We start from the raw sequence: 14,107 nt of genomic DNA, 5'->3' as shown, positions 1-14,107 counted from the left end.
GCTGGGCGTTAAATGCCCAAAAAGGTAGCATTTTGGGCGTTAAACGCCAGAATGGATGTCATTCTGGGCGTTTAACGCCAGGAGGACACTAGAGGGAAGATTTTGTTTTTAATTCAAATCTTTTTCAAATTTTCATAATTTTTCAAAATCAATTTTTTTCAAATCATATCTTTTCAAAATCAATTTATTTTCAATTTTTTTTATTTATTACTATTTTCGAAAATCCTTGCTACAATTAGTGATTTAATTCAAAATTTTCAAGTTGTTACTTGCCTATTAAGAAAGGATCAAAAGTTTTAATTCTAGAATCATATCTTTTAATTTCTTGTTGGTCAAGTAATCAACTTTAATTTTAAAAACTTTCTTCTTTTAAATTTGATTCTCAATCATATCTTCTCAATCATGTCTTTTCAATCACATCTTTTTCAAAATTAAGTTTCAATCATATCTTTTTTATTTCTAATTTCAAAATCTTTTTCAAAAATCACTTAATTTCTTTCCCAATCTTAGTTTTCGAAAATCATTTACCAAATTTTCAAAATTTCTCTTAATTATTTCAAAATCTTCTACTTTATTTTCGAAAATTCTTCCCCTCTTCTCACATCCTTCTATTTAAAGGACTAACACCTCTCCATTATCAACAATTCGAACTCAATCTCTCTTGATAAGTTCGAATTCTCTCTTCTCTACCTCATCCTTCTATTTTTATTTTCCTCTGACACCTCAAGGAATCTCTATACTGTGACATAGAGGATTTCATATTTTCTTTTCCTCCCTTTTCATATGAGCAGGAGCAAGGACAAAGTCATTCTTGTTGAAACTGATCCTGAACCTGAAAGGACCTTGAAGAGAAAGCTAAGAGAAGCTAAAGTACAACTCCCTATAGATGACCTAACAGAACTTTTTAAACAAGAAGAAGACATGGCAGCCAAAAATAACAATAATGCCAACAATGCAAGGAAGGTGCTCGGTGACTTTACTGCACCTACTCCTGACTTCTATGGGAGAAGCATCTCAATCCCTTCCATTGGAGCAAACAACTTTGAGCTTAAGCCTCAATTAGTTTCTCTGATGCAACAGAATTGCAAGTTTCATGGACTCCCATTGGAAGATCCTCATCAGTTCTTAGCTGAATTCTTGCAAATCTGTAACACTGTCAAGACCAATGGGGTTGATCTCGAGGTCTACAAGCTTATGCTTTTTCCCTTTGCTGTAAGAGACAGAGCTAGAACATAGTTGGATTCACAACCTAAAGAAAGCCTGAACTCTTAGGAAAAGCTAGTCAATGCCTTCTTGGCAAAGTTTTTTCCACCTCAAAAATTGAGCAAGCTTAGAGTGGAAGTCCAAACCTTCAGACAGAAGGAAGGTGAATCCCTCTATGAAGCTTGGGAAAGATACAAACAATTGATCAGAAGGTGTCCTTCTGACATGCTTTCAGAATGGAGCATCATAGGTATCTTCTATGATGGTCTATCTGAACTGTCCAAGATGTTATTGGACAGCTCTGCTGGAGGATCTCTTCATCTGAAGAAGACGCCTGCAGAAGCTCAAGAACTCATTGAAATGGTTGCAAATAACCAATTCATGTACACCTCTGAAAGGAATCCTGTGATTAATGGGACAAGTCAGAAGAAAGGAGTTCTTGAAATTGATACTCTGAATGCCATATTGGCTCAGAACAAAATATTGACTCAACAAGTCAATATGATTTCTCAAAGTCTGTCTGGAATGCAAGCAGCAACAGGCAGTACCAAGGAAGCTTCATCTGAAGAAGAAGCTTATGATCCTGAGAACCCAGTAATGGAAGAGGTGAATTACATAGGAGAACCCTATGGAAACACCTATAATCCTTCATGGAGAAATCATCCAAACCTCTCATGGAAGGATCAACAGAGGCCTCAACAAGGCTTCAACAACAATAATGGTGGAAGAAATAGGTTTAGCAATAGCAAGCCATTTCCATCATCTTCTCAGCAACAGACAGAGAATTCTAAGCAGAGCCACTCTAACTTAGCAACTGTAGTCTCTGATCTAATTAAAACCACTCAAAGTTTCATGACTGAAACAAGGTCCTCCATTAGAAATTTGGAGGCACAAGTGGGTCAGCTGAGCAAGAAAGTTACTGAACTCCCTCCTAGTACTCTTCCATGCAATACAGAAGAGAATCCAAAAGGAGAGTGCAAGGCCATCAATATGACCCACACGGCCGAACCTGGAGAGGAGGAAGAGGCAGTGATCTCCACTGAGGAAGACCTCAATGGAAGTCCACCGTTCTCCAAGGAGTTCCCTAATGAGGAACCATGGGAATCTGAGGCTCACACTGAGACCATAGAGATTCCATTAAATTTACTTTTGTCATTCATGAGCTCTGATGAGTATTCTTCCTCTGAAAAGGATGAAGATGTTACTGAAGAGCAAGTTGCTAAGTACCTTGGAGCGATCATAAAGTTAAATTCCAAGCTATTTGGTAATGAGACTTGGGAGGATGAACCCCCCTTGATCACCAAAGAACTGGATGACTTGACCAGGCAGAAATTACCTCTAAAGAGATAAGATCCTGGAAAGTTCTCAATACCTTGTACCATAGGCACCATAACCTTTGAGAATGCTCTGTGTGACCTATGGTCAAGCATAAACCTCATGCCTCTCTCTGTAATGGAGAAGCTAGGAATCATTGAGGTACAAGCTGTAAGAATCTCACTAGAGATGGCAGACAATTCAAGGAAACATGCTTATGGACTTGTAGAGGATGTCTTAGTAAAGGTTGAAGACCACTACATCCCTGCTGATTTCATAATCCTAAATACTGGGAAGTGTATGAATGAATCCATCATCCTTGGCAGACCCTTCTTAGACACAGCAAAAGCTGTGATAGATGTTGACAGAGGAGAATTGGTCTTTCAAGTGAATGAGGACTCCTTTGTGTTTAAAGCTCAATGATCTCCCTCTGTAACCATGGAGAGGAAGCATGAAAAGCTTCTCTCAATACAGAGTCAAACAAAATCCCCACATTTAAACTCTAAGTTTGGTGTTGGAAGGCCACAACCAAACTCTAAGTTTGGTGTTGAGAGGCCATCAGCATGCTCTGAGTATCTGTGAGGCTCCATGAGAGCCCACTGTCAAGCTACTGACATTAAAGAAGTGCTTGTTGGGAGGCAACCCAAATTTTACTTATCTATGTTAAACTTCTATTTTCCATTGTTATTTTATATTTTCTGTAGGTTGATGATCATGTGAAGTCATAAAAACAATTGAAAAATAGAATAAAAAATAGTACACCCTAGAGGAGAAGGCTACTGGCGTTTAAACGCCAGTAAGGGCAGCAGAATGGGCGTTAAACGCCCAGTCTGGCACCATTCTGGGCGTTTAACGCCAGAAATGGGCATCAGACTGGCGTTTAACGCCAGAAAAAGGCAAGAAGCTAGCGTTAAACACCAGAAATGGGCAGCAACATGGCGTTTAACGCCAGGATTGGCAGCAGAGGGCGTTTTGAACGCCTAATTGGTGCAGGGATGAGAAATCCTTGACACCTCAGGATCTGTGGATCCTACAGGATCCCCACCAACCTCAACTCACTCTCCCTCTTCTTCACCCCTTTTCATAATACTCTTCCCCAAATACCCTTCACCAATCAACTTAATACTTCTTCCCCAAAAACCCTTCACCTATCAAATCTTACCCTCTTATCCATAAACCCTTCACCAATCCACATCCACCCATCATAAACCCCACCTACCTCACCATTCAAATTCAAAACACTTTCCCTCCCAAACCCACCCATACATGGCCGAACCCAAACCCTCCCTCCACTCCTACATAAACCCATATTCACTCCTTCATTTTCACACATCTTCAATGCTACTTCACCCCCTTGGCCAAAACACTACCCCCTCCATCTCCTCTATTTCTTCTCCCTCTACTCTCTTCATTCTTCTTTTGCTCGAGAACGAACAAACCTTCTAAGTTTGGTGTGGTAAAAGCGTTGCTTTTTATTTTTCCATAACCATTTATGGCACCTAAGGCCGGAGAAACCTCTAGAAAGAGGAAAAGGGAAGGCAAAAGCTTCCACCTCTGAGTTATGGGAGATGGAGAGATTCATCTCAAAGGTGCATCAAGACCACTTCTATAAAGTCGTGGCCAAGAAAAAAGTGATCCCCGAGGTCCCTTTCAAGCTCAAAAAGGGAGAATATCCGGAGATCCGACATGAGATTCGAAGAAGAGGTTGGGAAGTTCTCACCAACCCCATTCAACAAGTCGGAATCTTAATGGTTCAAGAGTTCTATGCCAATGCATGGATCACCAAGAACCATGATCAAAGTGTGAACCCGGATCCTAAAAATTGGCTTATAATGGTTCGGGGGAAATACTTAGATTTCAGTCCGGAAAATGTAAGGTTGGCATTCAACTTGCCAATGATGCAAGGAGATGTACACCCCTACACTAGAAGGGTTAACTTTGATCAAAGGTTGGACCAAGTCCTCATAGACATTTGTGAAGAGGGCGCTCAATGGAAGAGAGATTCAAGAGGAAAGCCGGTTCAACTAAGAAGGCATGACCTCAAGCCCGTGGCTAGGGGATGGTTAGAGTTCATCCAACGCTCAATTATTCCCACTAGCAACCGGTCTGAAGTTACTATAGACCGGGCTATCATGATCCATAGCATCATGATTGGAGAAGAAGTAGAAGTTCATGAGATTATATCCCTAGAACTCTACAAGGTGGCGGACAAGTCCTCTACTTTGTCAAGGTTAGCCTTCCCTCATCTTATTTGTTACCTTTGCAATTCAGCTGGAATTGACATAGAGGAAGACATCATCATTGATGAGGACAAGCCCATCACTAAGAAAAGGATGGAGCAAACAAGAGATCCCACTCATGGACAAGAGCATGAGGAAACTTGATGCACGGAAAACTTGTCTCATAACAAATTTTCTTCGGCAAGTGTACCGAATTTGTCGTCAAGTAAAAACTCACAATAGAGTGAGGTCGAATCCCACAAGGATTGATTGATCAAGCAACTTTAATTAGAGGAATGTTCTAGTTGAGCGAATCAGAATTTGAGTTGAAAATTGCAGAAAATAAAATGGCGGGAAAGTAAATGGCAGAAAAAGTAAATGCTAGAATTAAAGAACTGAAAGTAAATGACTGAAAGTAAATTACAGAATTGTAAATGGGAATGGGGGAATTGCTCATAAAAGTAAGTAACAAAAATTAAAGAGAATGGGTAAGATCAGAAATGGGGGTTTATTGGGCTTAGGAGATGTTGCATTCTCCAGATCAATTTCATTTTCATCTCTTCCTCAATCAATGCACTCATTGATCTCCTTGGCAATCTTAAGTGATTGAATTACAATTTCTTGTAATTCAATCTCTCAAATCTTGATCAATAGCCAATTCTTTGGTCAATTGCTCATGAGAAGAGATGAAGTATGGTCACTGATTATACCACATGCATTTCCCAAATCAAGTGTTGAGAGGATTATAGTCACATATCCATCCAAACCCAATTTGGTCCAGCATGAGAAAGCATTTCTAGCATGATCTCTTCATTCCTCTTTCAAGGTTCAGAAGAGATCCAAGTATGAATAGTTTCTTTTCCAAGATAACTACCCAATTGGATGAAGATCGAAAGCTTTCAAGTAAAATCAAGAGAAAAGATAGAAGAAGAATAATAAAAACTAGTATTGATCCATCAAATTACAACAGAGCTCCCTAACCCAATGAAAGGGGTTTAGTTGTTCATAGCTCTGGAAAATGAAAACAAAGATGGAGAATACATGATGAAACTAGAAGTGCAGAAGAAGTAAATACAGAGAGTACTTCAATGCCCAGAGGCTCCCTATAATTTCCAACTCCCAAAATAATTCAAAGCTACTCCTATATATACTACTCTTCTGTTCTTTCTAGTTGATTCTTCAAGTCTTGGGTATGGGCCTTTGGATCTTGAGTTTGAAGCAGTTTTCTTCTTCATTGGGCTTAGCTTTACTTGCAGAGAGAAAATGTGAAGTGGGCAGAGACTTTTAGCTTAGGAAGTTAGTGGTGTTAACGTTCAGTGAAAATATGGGTTCGAGAACGTTAGTGACAATCACCTTTTTCACTAACGTTCCTTACCAAAGTGAAGAGCCACGTTAACTTCAACGTTAGTGGCACAAACGTTGCCACTAACGTTTCCACTATGTCCTTCGCACACGTTATTGGGACTCAACTTTCCCAATAACATTGAGGATTCTCCCCCTTCCCTACGTTAGAGTCCACGTTAACTTAGTTAACGTGGCTCTTTTAACGTAGGCTTGCCACCCTTCGAGAACGTTAGTGACACTTACCATTGTCACTAACGTTCCAATGTGCCCCTAATTCTCACGTTAGAGTCCACGTTAACTAGGTTAACGTGGCTTCTAACGTGGCCATGCTAGCCATCTCCAACGTTAGTGACAAAGTTGAGTGTCACTAACGTTGGCTCATCATTCCCTTATCCACGTTAGCTTCCACGTTAACTAAGTTAACGTGGGAGTTAACGTGGCTCATAGTGGCCTATGTCGGCTCATTCCAAAGTTAGTGACAATGTTGGGTGTCACTAACGTTGGCTATCACCTCCCTTCTTCACATTAACTTCCACGTTAACTAAGTTAACGTGGGAGTTAACGTGGCTTATTGTGACTTGGCCAACATTAGTGACAAAGTTGAATGTCAATAACGTTGGCTTCCCCTTTACTTCTTAACGTTAGAGGCCACGTTAACTAAGTTAACATTGCAACTAACATGGCCACTTATGAGCTTGGTCCAACGTTAGTGATAATGTTAAGTGTCACTAACATTGGCTCCATTTCCTTTCTTCCATGTTAGAGTTCACATTAACTTAGTTAACGTGACTCTTAACGTGGCCAATGATGGCTTCGAGAGCGTTATTGGCAATTACTTTTCTCATTAACTTTGCAAGTTACTCCCATTCCACGTTAGTGTTAACGTTAGTGTAACTAACGTAGCCACTAATGTGGTTCTTCTTTGCTTCCTTTGTCCTGAAATCAAGCAATAAAGTGCATCAAAGTTCTAGTCCAAGTCATGGAAAATGCAACATCCAATTTGTCCTTAAATTCATGCAAAATCCTCATGAAATCATGTAAAGTGCACAATGTATGCTTGAATCAAGATGTAAGTGAATATCTACCCAAAACTAGCTTATTTCCTAAGGAAATGCATGAAACTACCTTAAAAATAGTAAAGAAAAGGTCAGTGAAACTGGGCAAAATGCCCTGGCATCACAACACCAAACTTAAAGCTTGCTTGTCCCTAAGCAAGTACTAGAACAAGAGAATGATGAATGGAATGCCAAGAGAAATGAGTCACTCTTGTGGAAGTCATGTCCCTGGTTTTATGGTGGTTTCATGCATAGCAACTTAGGTTCATTCTTGGCTTTCAGACCTTTATCATGTCCTAGAATACTCACTGTGATTGCATCCCATGAAATTTTTATTCATTGATCCTTTTGTTGTTGTTTCAGGGCTTATTTGTGTTCTTAGGCTAAGTGTTCTATAAGGGGGCAACTCTTTAAAATAAGCTTTCAGCCAACACTCCCGAACCAGTTGGTTCAAGGTGCTAGGTGTTGAAGCACCCCTAAGGACTTACTTGCTCAAGTCTCTCCCCCATACATACACACCACAGGCATATGGTTTATTTATTTTCTTTTCTTGAGACCTTGGTGTCCAGCACCTCTTTGGGTTACTAAATGCTCTGTAGTGAGGATTACTCTTGATAGTGGACTTTCAGCTGATAATCCCGAGTTAGTTAACCCAAGTTACCAAGTGATAAAGCACCCCTAAGAGCTTATTCATCCAAGTAGATCCCTCACACAGGAGCACCACAGACACATGCCTCAAGATTAAAAACCATTGGTGCCTAGCCTTATTGCTTGTTCTTTTTCTTTTATTCCTCAACTTTGATTGTTCTTTCCTTTTTTCTTATTAGGATCTTCTTATTTAGCTAGTCTCATGGGGTGTGTCTCAAGCACAGTATTCATGACCGATAGTTGTCTTCCCACCTTATGGTTGAACCAACTTAGCTAACTTATGACTATACCATAAACTCATGAATTTATTCCATAGTATGAACTCCTCTCTGGTCTTTAAAAATACACATTCTCTTCTCATTTGATTCAAAGGGACAAGCATACAAGTAAGCTAAGTAAGGATGCAGTGACATAAAGACTAGTGAACATAGACCTCTTCAACACAAAAACTTAAAAGACAGAATTTAAAACGGTTCAAACTAGTATGTAACTATTAATCAAGATTGCATTCGGTCTTCCAATTTTCAGCATTCTAAGTTCATGGAGTTAAGTGACAATACAACCTTCAGGTGATGGTTTCTAGTTACCCTCTATTTGTCATCATCCTGGTCTTTGCTACCTCACTTCCTTGGGTGAAGGTGCACCATTTCCACATAAGATTCCTGCAAAGTTATTGGAAGTTGCTTGTTTCTAAAGCACTTGAGAAATAGTTAGCTTGCATGTATGCTTGTGACTTCTGAACTTAATTTGGTGTGTCAACACCAAACTTAGTTCCTTCCCCAGTACAGAACATTGCATATATGTAGAGAATCTCATATCTTGTTGTTTAAAAAAACAATTATCAACTTAAATCTAACTAAATCTAAGTGGTTCCCATTGATTAATTGGAGCTAGCAATGTGCTTTGGGAATGGAGTGTGATTGTAACTAAATTCCTTTGGTGGGACACCAAACTTAGAATCACACTTTCACTCTTGAATTGTTTTGGTGTGTGGTACATGAAATTGTGATCTCAGGCAACGGCGCCAGAAACTCTGTACGCACGTCTTAATAAATCGTTTTTCATTCACAACTTCGATACAACTAACCAGCAAGTGCACTGGGTCGTCGAAGTAATAAACCTTACGTGAGTAAGGGTCGATCCCACGGAGATTGTTGGTATGAAGCAAGCTATGGTCACCTTGTAAATATCAGTCAGGCGGATATCAAAAGGTTATGGAGTTTTCGAACATAAATAATAAATAGATAGAAAATAAGGATAGGAACACTTATGTAATTCATTGGTGAGAATTTCAGATAAGCGTATAGAGATGCTTTCGTTCCTCTGAACCTCTGCTTTCCTGCTGTCTTCATCCAATCAGTCTTACTCCTTTCCATGGCTGGCTTTATGTAAGGACATCACCGTTGTCAATGGCTACTTTTTATCCTCTCTGGAAAATGGTCCAATGCACTGTCACTGCATGGCTAATCGTCTGGAGGCATCACCCTTCTTTTGCGTCTGTCACTACGCCCAGCACTCGCGAGTTTGAAGTTTGTCACAGTCATTCAATCCCAGAGTCCTACTCAGAATACCACAGATAAGGTTTAGACTTTCCGGACTCTCATGAATGCCGCCATCAATCTAGCTTACACCACGAAGATTCTGATTAAGAGATCCAAGAGATACTCATTCAATCGAAGGTAGAATGGAAGTGGTTATCAGGAACGCGTTCATGGGAGAATGATGATGATTGTCACGTTCATCACATTCATGTTGAAGTGCGAATGAATATCTTAGAAGCGGAATAAGTTGAATTGAATAGAAAAACAGTAGTACTTTGCATTAATCTCTGAGGAACAGCAGAGCTCCACACCTTAATCTATGGAGTGTAGAAACTCTACCGTTGAAAATACATAAGTGAAAGGTCCAGGCATGGCCGAATGGCCAGCCCCCAAACGTGATCAATAGATCAAAATATAATCCAAAGATGTCAAATACAATAGTAAAAAGTCCTATTTATACTAAACTAGTTACTAGGGTTTACATAAGTAAGTAATTGATGCATAAATCCACTTTCGGGGCCCACTTGGTGTGTGCTTGGGCTGAGCTTGAATGTTACACATGCAGAGGTCATTCTTGGAGTTGAACGCCAGTTTGTAACGTATTTCTGGCGTTCAACTTTGGCTTGTGACGTATTTCTGGCGTTTAACTCCAGACAGCAGTGTAGAACTAGCGTTCAACGCCCACTATTATATATTGATGGAAAGCCCTGGATGTCTACTTTCCAACACAATTGGAAGCGCGCCATTTTGAGTTCTGTAGCTCCAGAAAATCCACTTTGAGTGCAGAGAGGTCAGAATCCAACAGCATCAGCAGTCCTTCTTCAACCTCTGAATCTGATTTTTGCTCAAGTCCTTCAATTTAAGCCAGAAAAATAAATACCTGAAATCACAGAAAATCACACAAACTCATAGTAAAGTCCAGAAATGTGAATTTAACATAAAAACTAATGAAAACATCCCTAAAAGTAACTAGATTCTACTAAAAACATACTAAAAACAATGCAAAAAAGCGTATAAATTATCCGCTCATCACAACACCAAACTTAAATTGTTGCTTGTCCCCAAGCAACTGAAAATCAAATAGGATAAAAAGAAGAGAATATACTATAAATTCCAAACTATCAATGAAACATAGCTCCAATCAGATGAGCGGGACTTGTAGCTTTTTGCCTCTTGAATAGTTTTGGCATCTCACTTTATCCATTGAGGTTCAGAATGATTGGCATGTATAAGAACTCAGAGTTCAGATAGTGTTATTGATTCTCCTAGTTCAGTATGTTGATTCTTGAACACAGCTATTTTATGAGTCTTGGCCGTGGCCCTAAGCACTTTGTTTTCCAGTATTACCACCGGATACGTAAATGCCACAGACACATAATTGGGTGAAACTTTTCAGATTGTGACTCAGCTTTGCTAAAGTTCCCAATTAGAGGTGTCCAGGGTTCTTAAGCACACTCTTCTTTTGCTTTGGACCTTGACTTTAACCGCTTAGTCTCAAGTTTTCACTTGACACCTTCACGCCACAAGCACATGGTTAGGGACAGCTTGGTTTAGCCGCTTAGACCAAGATTTTATTCTTTTAGGCCCTCCTATCCACTGATGCTCAAAGCCTTGGGATCCTTTTTATTTACCCTTTCCTTTTGGTTTTAAGGGTTATTGGCTTTTTGCTCTTGCCTCTTGGTTTTAAGAGCTTTTGGCTTTTTCTGCTTGCTTTTTCTTTTTATTATTTTTTTTTCGCCTATATTTTTTTTTTCTTTTTCTTTTTTTTTTCTGCAAGCTTTGTTCTTTGCTGCTTTTTCTTGCTTCAAGAATCATTTTTATGATTTTTCAGATTATCAAATAACATGTCTCCTTATCATCATTCTTTCAAGAGCCAACATATTTAACATTCTTAAACAACAACTTCAAAATATATATGCACTGTTCAAGCATTCATTCAGAAAATAAGAAGCATTGTCACCACATCAATATAATTAAACTAAGTTCAAGGATAAATTCGAAACTCATGTACTTTTTGTTCTTTTGAATTAAAACAGTTTTCATTTAAGAGAGGTGATGGATTCATAGGACATTCATAACTTTAAGACATAGTTACTAAACACTAATGATCATGTAATGAAGACACAAACATAGATAAGCACTTAACATAGAAAACGAAAAACAGAGAATGTAAGAACAAGGAATGAGTCCACCTTAGTGATGGTGGCGTTTCCTTCTTGAGAAACCAATGATGTCCTTGAGCTCTTCTAGGTCTCTTCCTTGTCTTTGTTGCTCCTCCCTCATTGCTTTTTGATCTTCTATTATTTCATGAAGGATGATGGAGTGCTCTTGATGTTCCACCCTTAATTGTCCCATGTTGGAACTTAATTCTCCTAGGGAGGTATTGAATTGCTCCCAATAGTTTTGTGGAGGAAAATGCATTGGAGGCATCTCCGGGATCTCATGGTGATGAGCTTCATGCGTCTCTTGAGATCCATGAATAGGCTCTCTTGTTTGCTCCATCCTTTTCTTAGTGATGGGCTTGTGAGATGAATCTTTCCATCTCCCAAAGCTCAGAGGTGGAGGCAATTGCCTTCCCTTTTCTCTTTCTTGAGGTTTCTCTGGCCTTAGGTGCCATTAATGGTAATGGAAAAATAAAAAGCTTATGCTTTTACCACACCAAACTTAGAATTTTGCTCTCCCTCGAGCAAGAGAAGAAAGAATAGAAGAAGAAGAATACGAAAATATGGAGGAGAGGAGGGAGAGGTGTATTCGGCCAAGATGGGGAAGAGAGGGTTGTGTTGTGTGAAAATGGAAGAATGGAGGGCTTTATATAGGGAAGGGAAGGGGGTAAGGTTCGGCATAAGGGTGGGTTTTGGGTGGGAAATTGATTTTGAATTTTGAAGGTAGGTGGGGTTTATGAGGTAGGTTTATGGGGAAGAGTGGATGGATGTGAGTGGTGAAGTGGTGATAGGGAAGAGAAATTAAGGTGATTGGTGAAGAGTTTTGGGGAAGAGTGTTTATGGGATTGTGTGAAAGAGGGGTGAGAAGAAGTGAGTGCAGGTAGGTGGGGATCCTGTGGGGTCCACAGATCCTGAGGTGATCCTGTGGGGTCCACAGATCCTGAGGTGTTCAAGGATTTACAACCTTACACCAAATTAGGCATGCAATATACCCTTGCACACAACTCTGGGCGTTCAGCGCCAGATTGGTGCTTGTTCTGGGCGTTGAACGCCCATTTGTTGCCCATTTCTGGCGTTGAACGCCAGAACCATGCTTGTTCTGGGCGTTCAGCGCCAGCTCTTCTCCAGGGTGCAATTCTGGCGTTCAAACGCCCAGATGCTGCCCATTTTGGGCGTTCAGCGCCAGAACCATGCTCTGTTCTGGCGTTCAACGCCAGCCAGATGCTTCTTACTGGCGTTTAAACGCCAGTAAGGTCTTCCTCTAGGGTGTGATTTTTCTTCTGCTGTTTTTGATTCCGTTTTCAATTTTTTAATATTTATTTTGTGACTCCACATGATCATGAACCTAATAAAACATGAAAGAACTAGAAAAATAAAATTAGATAAATAAAAATTGGGTTGCCTCCCAACAAGCGCTTCTTTAATGTCAATAGCTTGACAGTGGGCTCTCATGGAGCCTCACAGATGTTCAGAGCATTGTTGAGACTTCCCAACACCAAACTTAGAGTTTGGATATGGGAGTTCAACACCAAACTTAAGAGTTTGGTTGTGGCCTCCCAACACCAAACTTAGAGTTTGACTGTGGGGGCTCTGGTTGACTCTGTTTTGAGAGAAGCTCACTGTGCTTCCTCTCCATGTTTACAGAAGGATGACCTCGAGTTTTAAACACAAGGGAGTCCTCATTCAATTGAAGGACTAGTTCACCTCTGTCAACATCAATCACAGCTCTTGCTGTGGCTAGGAAAGGTCTTCCAAGGATGATGGATTCATCCTCATCCTTCCCAGTATCAAGGATTATGAAATCAGCAGGGATGTAAAGGCCTTCAACCTTTACTAACACGTCCTCTACTTGTCCATAAGCCTGTTTTCTTGAATTGTCTGCCATCTCTAATGAGATTTTAGTAGCTTGCACCCCAAAGATTCCCAGTTTCTCTATTACAGAGAGGGGCATGAGGTTTATCCCTGAACCAAGGTCACACAGAGCCTTTTCAAAGATCATGGTGCCTATGGTACAAGGTATTAAGAACTTTCTAGGATCCTGTTTCTTCTGAGCCAATGTCAGTTGATCCAGATCACTTAGTTCATTGGTGAACAAGGGAGGTACATCTTCCCAAGTCTCAATACCAAATAATTTGGCATTCAGCTTCATGATTGCACCAAGGTACTTGGTAACTTGCTCTTCAATAACATCCTCATTCTCTTCAGAAGATGAATACTCGTCAGAGATCATGAAGGGCATAAGGAGGTTCAATGGAATCTCTATGGTCTCTAGATGAGTCTCAGATTCCTTTGGTTCCTCAAAGGGAAACTCCTTATTGATCACTGGACGTCCCAGGAGGTCTTCCTCACTGGGATTTACGTCCTCCCCTTCCTCTCCAGGTTCGGCCGTGTTGACTATGTCAATGGCCTTGCACTCTCCTTTTGGATTTTCTTCTGTATTGCTTGGGAGAGTACTAGGAGGGATTTCAGTGATCCTTTTACTCAGCTGGCCCACTTGTGCCTCCAAATTTCTAATGGAGGATCTTGTTTCATTCATGAAACTTACAGTGGCCTTAGATAGATCAGAGACTAAGTTTGCTAAATTAGAGGTATTTTGTTCAGAGTTCTCTGTCTGTTGCTGA

The 14,107-nt window shown here is 40.1% G+C and overlaps 1 non-coding gene across 1 annotated transcript; it reads right to left on the bottom strand.

The window, feature by feature from the left end:
* Window positions 1–1,326: 1,326 nt before the first annotated feature.
* LOC112774508 (small nucleolar RNA R71) lies at window positions 1,327–1,434 on the bottom strand. The gene has a single exon (XR_003188995.1). It is a non-coding gene; the product is annotated as a small nucleolar RNA R71 (small nucleolar RNA).
* Window positions 1,435–14,107: the final 12,673 nt, after the last annotated feature.

Source organism: Arachis hypogaea, chromosome 18, assembly GCF_003086295.3.
Source record: "Arachis hypogaea cultivar Tifrunner chromosome 18, arahy.Tifrunner.gnm2.J5K5, whole genome shotgun sequence".
In the NCBI taxonomy this organism is placed as follows: Eukaryota; Viridiplantae; Streptophyta; class Magnoliopsida; order Fabales; family Fabaceae; genus Arachis; species Arachis hypogaea.
This window is presented reverse-complemented; position numbering and strand designations above follow the sequence as displayed.